Below are 6000 nucleotides of genomic sequence, written 5' to 3' on the forward strand. Positions count from 1 at the left end.
TGAAATGTAGGCAGAGGTGCTGGTCATTCAAAGTGTTAAATGTGGACTCAACTGATTTCTGGCTGTCAACAAAGAGAGGTATAGTTGGGGTTTGCTTCTCCAGGATACAGCCGTTCCAGGATTCCAGAATTTATGTTTTCTCAATGTCCTATAAAAATATCTATTTTACCACCTGGAAAAGTAGAGGGCATGAGAGAAACAGTTACCAACGTGCTGAAGGGCCAGAGAGTACAGAACTTTCAAATGGTCTGCACTGAGCAGCAGAGCGCTGAAAGTTCAAAGGGTGTCGGATGGCCAGCTTTCATTCTCATGATGGCTTACAAAGCCGCAAGACACCCACTTCTAGTCTGGGAGCCCCCTGCCATCCACCCTCATTTCCAGAGCCTTCAAAGGGAAACGTGCCCCCTCCCACATTTCTGCCATCAAATACACATACACTTCTCTATCATCTCACGCCGCTGCAAAGTTTACACACAAAAATACCCAGCCCAAAATGTCAACAGGATGAGAAATCCAGACACAAAGCAATCAGAACAGCAGCTGACAGAGAAGAAGGCCTCTCTAAGTGTCGGCTCTTATCAATAATGCCCAAAGTCCTGGCTGGCTTCCTACCTTGGCTGAAGAAATTTCTAATAGCTCTGGAGCTCCTTCCTTTGATGAACTTAACTACCATACAAATAGGAAAATGTACTTGAAACTCCCTAGTTCCACAGCTTTAGCTCAACAAGCAAGTAGTTAATTAAAAAAAAAAAAAAAAACGAACACCTGCAAATATATTTTCCTAAAACAAAAAGCAAACAAGAATATACCTGGGCGAGCAATAATGCACAGTATTTGAAAAGTATCCTGCCCTGTAAAACAGGGGTCGTGGAAACCTGTGTTTACCATAACTTAGAAGGTACTAGGCAAAATTCCTCTCAACTCCCAAGTTTTACACACTGAGGTTACCCACTGGTCCCAGGATATTTTTTTGGAAAACGAGAAGAAGTAGAGGAGAAGGGTTTTAAACTAGAGGGCTGACCAAACCCATTACTTACTTCCCCAATACTGCCCAGGAACATCCTGCAGGCTTAAACAGCTGAGGCAGGGATCCTGGGTGAGATGTCCTGCTTTGATGTGGAGTCACCACAACAGGTACCTTCCAGATCCAGATGGAGAACAAGCCAAACAAGTCAAATAGCACAGAAAGCCTCGAGCTCTGCAGGACATGGGGGCCTGCAACAGCTGGTGGGAGCCCCTGCTGCCTTGAGCCAGGGATGTGGACCAGGCTTCTTAGCTCAGCAGGACACCCACCGCTGGATAGGCTCTCTGGGCCTTTTCTAATCTTTAATATTAAAAAGTGGACTTTCTATTACTTTTTCCAATACCACCAAGACAGACAATAACAATTTTTACTTGCGACAATGTGCCTTCAACATCTATAACCCCAGAGACTTGAGCTCCTCTCAAGGGAATTGAGGGTCAGAAGTCAGATCCTTAACTGAAACGGTAAAGAGGTTCTGTTGAACCAAAGCCAAGAAAACCATAACAGTGCCTCTCTCAAAGATGAAATGATAAATAAAACTGAAGGGCTCTACAATCCACAAAAAAACTTTGCATGTTATAACATGAATCCTTACGTGTCTTTTAGACTCAAGCAAACATATATGTATAAGAGTGTATGACCAAGGATACCAGGTAATATAATTCTAATTTGACTAATGAAAGACAATCTCTATTAACTTATATAAGGAGAGTCAAAAAGCCACCAGAAAGTACTTTCTGGTAAACTGTTAGTTTACTATTATTCACCTGCCATATCCCAATCATAATGAACAAAGCCTGGAAATGAATAATGAGTATTTTTAAATTTGTAGGAAGATAATAACCCATTTTTCAACCATGAAATTCATGAAATGATTTTTACTTTTTTTTAAAATGATTATATATTACGAAGAAAGAGAAGTTATATCTCTGAGATAACCCGAAGACTTCCTCAATTCCAGGAAGAAACTCCACTTGCTAACAGAAACTATGAGCCTGCAATTCTAGACAATGTTCTCACACTTGGAAGTACACGGTTAAATCTGGAAAACCAGTAACAAATTTTGAACTCCATTTCAAAGATGTGGGCAATTAGGGGCACCTGGGTGGCTCAAGTCATGATCCCAGGGTCCCAGAATGGAGCGCTGTGTCGGGCTCCTTACTCAGCAGGGAGCCTGCTTCTCCCTCTCCCTCTCTCACTGTTACTGTGACTCTCTCTCTCTCTCTCTAACAAAATTATTTTTAAAAAATTTTTTAAGAAATGTGTGCAATTAATCCTTAAATTTTAAAGTCATTTTGAAACTACTATCTTTCTTCTAACAAAAATCAAGGATTCATTCAGAAAGTCTGCAGCTGCTCCTTGCTGAGAAAAGGTAAGGAAAACAAGGCAATGGACTGTACTAGCCCAAGAAATATTACTACCTTGAATGAGTTTATGGACAATAAATTCACCATGTTGAAATATTGTATTCTCAGGAGCGCCTGGGTGGCTCAGTCAGTTAAGTGTCTAGCTCTTGCAGGTTATGTCTCAGGGTCATGAGATTGAGCCCCACATCAGGCTCTGCATTGAGCCTGGAACCTGCTTAAGATTCTCTCTCCTCTTTGTGTCCCTCCCTCCCCACTCTCCCACCTGCTCATTCTTATTATTAATAAGAATGAAAAAAGAAATATTGTCTCTCAAAAAAAAGAAATATTGTATTTTCATATATGTAGAAACTCATTGTGATGGAACTTTTATGAAGTATAACAGAAAAAAATATTTGGCTGAGATTCAGTAAGGTAAGAACTTGGTGCCAGTTATGCTTTGAAAATCTGGGCCTCCACAGCTTGACCTTTAAATTGAGAGGACTGGGGATGCCTGAGTGGCTCAGTCCATTATGCATCTGCCCTCGGCTCTGATCACGATCTTGGAGTCCTGGGATCAAGCCCCACATCGGGCTCCCTGCTCAGTGGGGAGTCAGCTTCTCCCTCTCCTTCTGCCCCTCCTCCTACTCATGCCTGTGCTCTCTCCCCCCCTCCAAATAAATAAAATCTTTATAAAATGAGAGGACTGAATCATGACCTCTAAAATATCATTTCAAAAAATATAACTTCAAATAACAGAGATTTGTAGCTACTGCTATATATTCAGGGAAGCAGTGAGGTGGAGTAGCATGGGTTAGACTTTGGGGACAGGCTAACTGGAGTGTTCAAATCTTTACTCACTCAGTACAAGCTGGACAGCCAAAGGGCAAGCTTCCCTTCTGATCAAGAAGGGATCATATTTACCTCTACAATATGTTGGAAGGATAAGAATGTATGTAATGCACCTGACACACTGTAGGCACTAAATAAAGGCAGGCATTAAGTCTCTGGTCAGTTCAAAGTTCTCATGGAAAATGGTAATCCACTTGACAGTGCAGTTTCCTAGAACTCAGCTTGGACAAGAGCTGGGATTGACAGCCAGTTCTTTCCAAAGGGCCAACACATAAAGATAATACTGGAGGATTCATAGGAAGGAAGGATAAAAGCAGGGAGCTGAGAAGAAGCAGAGGCTTAAAGTCCTGCACATAATAATGAACACACACACACAAAAAAAAATAGCATGGGACACAGTGCTCAAGGGAAGAAGACATATTTTCATTGAGAGGTGACTACTGGTGAAAAAAATATGTAATGAGTTGCTGCAATGATTTCATAACCAAAATAAAGCAGAGAGCTGGCTAGAGTCTATGAATGTCACTAAATAAAGAGGGATTTGGCAATACACAAATCCTATGTCCTCTGCCTCACACCCAGCTCACACCCAGCTCACACCCAGCTCTCCATTGTCATCCCCCCGCCTTCACTCTCTCCAAGGTTCACTCCATTGCACATAGCTTCTCTTCTACCCCTGGAACATGCTCCTTTGCACTGCAGTGTCTGCCTGGAAACTTCCACCAATCTTCCTGTGGGCTGACTCATTCCAAACATTCACGTCTCATGAAACTGTCACTTCCTCAAGGAAGTCTTCTCTGATTACCATACCTAAATCCCCTCCTACTCTCCCACATCCCAGTCACACTCTATCCCCTTATCCTGAACTATTTCTTCTACCATTTATCATTACCTAAAACTGTCATTTCCGTTTACATGTTTATTGTGTCTCCACCAAAATGGAAGGTCTTTAAGGATGTAGATTTTTCAGCACTTAATCCTCAACATCTTCAGGCAAAATGCGGCAGAGACGAGGTACTCGTCCGATAAACTTGTTCAAAGAATAAATTCAAATGATTAAAATGGCCATCCTGTGAACATCAGGAAGGAAAAGTCCCCCCAAAAGTGACTTCAATTCCATATCTTTAATGCAGTTTTATGCAATAATGCAGACTTAAAAGTCCAATGTTTTTGACAGCAAGATTTAAAGAGAATGATTGTTTTATGAAAAGAAGAAAACATTATATATGTATGCATATATTGTGTAGTGCACATTTTTCACTTTATGGGCATGAATCCATCAATAAAGCAAAGGTAATGAAAGTTTTATTTTTTGAGATCCTGCTTTTAGAAAGAGAGGGTATATAGGTGGGAATGATCCTTCAGAGCCCTTCTCAACAAAGATTCTAAGGGAAACCATCTGAACTAGTTCCAGTATATTTGAGAGATTGGACCTGTTAGTTTGTTACCTTGCTAAACTTATCCAAACTATTAACTGAGTCAAGTGATGAATTCAGTGATTCCATCTGTGAAATAGAAGACAAATGACATGGTGAATAACTGGCGCATTAATGGAAGGGTAAGAAAAGCTCCACAATGTTAACCCATATTTGAACAAAAGAGAGGGGAGGAAAAAAAAAATATATCTCTTTCTAGAAAATCCTCAACAAAAATCATCATGCTGCTGAGATTTCAAAATATGGCCGGATACCATGGGTGGGCAAGGCAGTGAAATGAAACTACCACCACGACCCTCATAACTTGGGCTTTAATTTTTAAGATTTTTGAACACAGATTGTCTTAAATGAGTAAAAGAGGCCAGGGACCGTCCTGGCCTGCACAGCCCAGGCGTCGCCCTGGTCTCCCTTCCTGGTAACTCCGGAGGGCCCCAGGCGGGAGGGTGGGGCGGGACCGGAGGCTGAAGGGATGCAGACCTCACTGCCTGCATCCAGCCCCGCATCCCGGCCCGGGCGCCCAAACGAGGTGGGGCTCTGCCATCTGCAACTTCACCCGCGCATCCTTTACGAACAGCCGAGCCCCTCCTCCTCCCTCCTCCTCCCGGAGGACCGCGCAGCGCCCGGCAAACGCCCCGACCGGGCTCGGGCTCGGGCCTCCGTCCGCGCGGTCTCCCGCGAGCTCCCAGCAAGTCATCTGACCCCCCCCCGCCCGGGTGACTCAGTTTTCCAATCTGTCAAATAGGGTCACGGGAAACCCAGCCTACCTTATCGGGGGGCTTCGGGCCGGCCGCCCCAGGCTGGCCCGGGGACAGCGGTTCCGTGATTGCGCCCGCGGGAGCCCCAGCGGGCGGAGGGGCGGGGCTTGGCGGGGCGGGACCGGGGAACCGAGCCCCGCAGCCGACGCGCAGCCCACCGCCCGCCGTCAGCCACCCCCGCTCCTCCTCCAGAGCCGGGCCCGTGACGTCAACACGCTGACGTCGACGCACAGAGGCCCCTCTCGCCCGGGGGACCGCAGACGGGGCGGGGGCGGGGCCGTCACAGAGCCGGCGATTGGCGGAAACGTCTGTCGATCACTCGCTGCCCAATAGGCGACGCGGATCCGGGGGAAGGGGGCGGGCTGGCCTGCCCCGAGGGGAGGGTGGGAATCTGGAGTCCGGACCCTGAGAGCGCGGAGCTGCTCGGACCTGATGGTCGCCGCGCGCCGTTGGGAGAAGCGGCCGCTTCCCCTTTCTCGGGGATTCTGCTTCTTGGGCTTTCCTACAGTGTCTCGCTGGGGACTGAGGTTCCAGTTCGCGGAAAGCGGTCCTGGCCTGGATTTCGCGGCCCCTGGCACGTCGCACCGAGC

General features: G+C 45.9%; 1 protein-coding gene across 2 annotated transcripts in view; it reads right to left on the bottom strand.

Moving 5' to 3' along the window:
* Positions 1 to 5621, bottom strand: part of STARD3NL (STARD3 N-terminal like) — a 52994-nt gene extending 47373 nt beyond the window's left edge. The window contains exons 1-2 of one of the 2 annotated variants that reach the window (XM_041723253.1): positions 5420 to 5621; positions 4668 to 4724 (exon numbers count right to left, since the gene is read on the bottom strand). The gene's annotated coding sequence lies outside the window, so the exon portion shown is untranslated. The remainder of the gene's footprint in view (positions 1 to 4667; positions 4725 to 5419) is intronic. The other variant, XM_041723252.1, reaches the window with a different exon arrangement.
* Between the last annotated feature and the right edge of the window lie 379 nt (positions 5622 to 6000).

The sequence above is a fragment of the Vulpes lagopus genome, chromosome 11 (genome assembly GCF_018345385.1).
Source record: "Vulpes lagopus strain Blue_001 chromosome 11, ASM1834538v1, whole genome shotgun sequence".
In the NCBI taxonomy this organism is placed as follows: Eukaryota; Metazoa; Chordata; class Mammalia; order Carnivora; family Canidae; genus Vulpes; species Vulpes lagopus.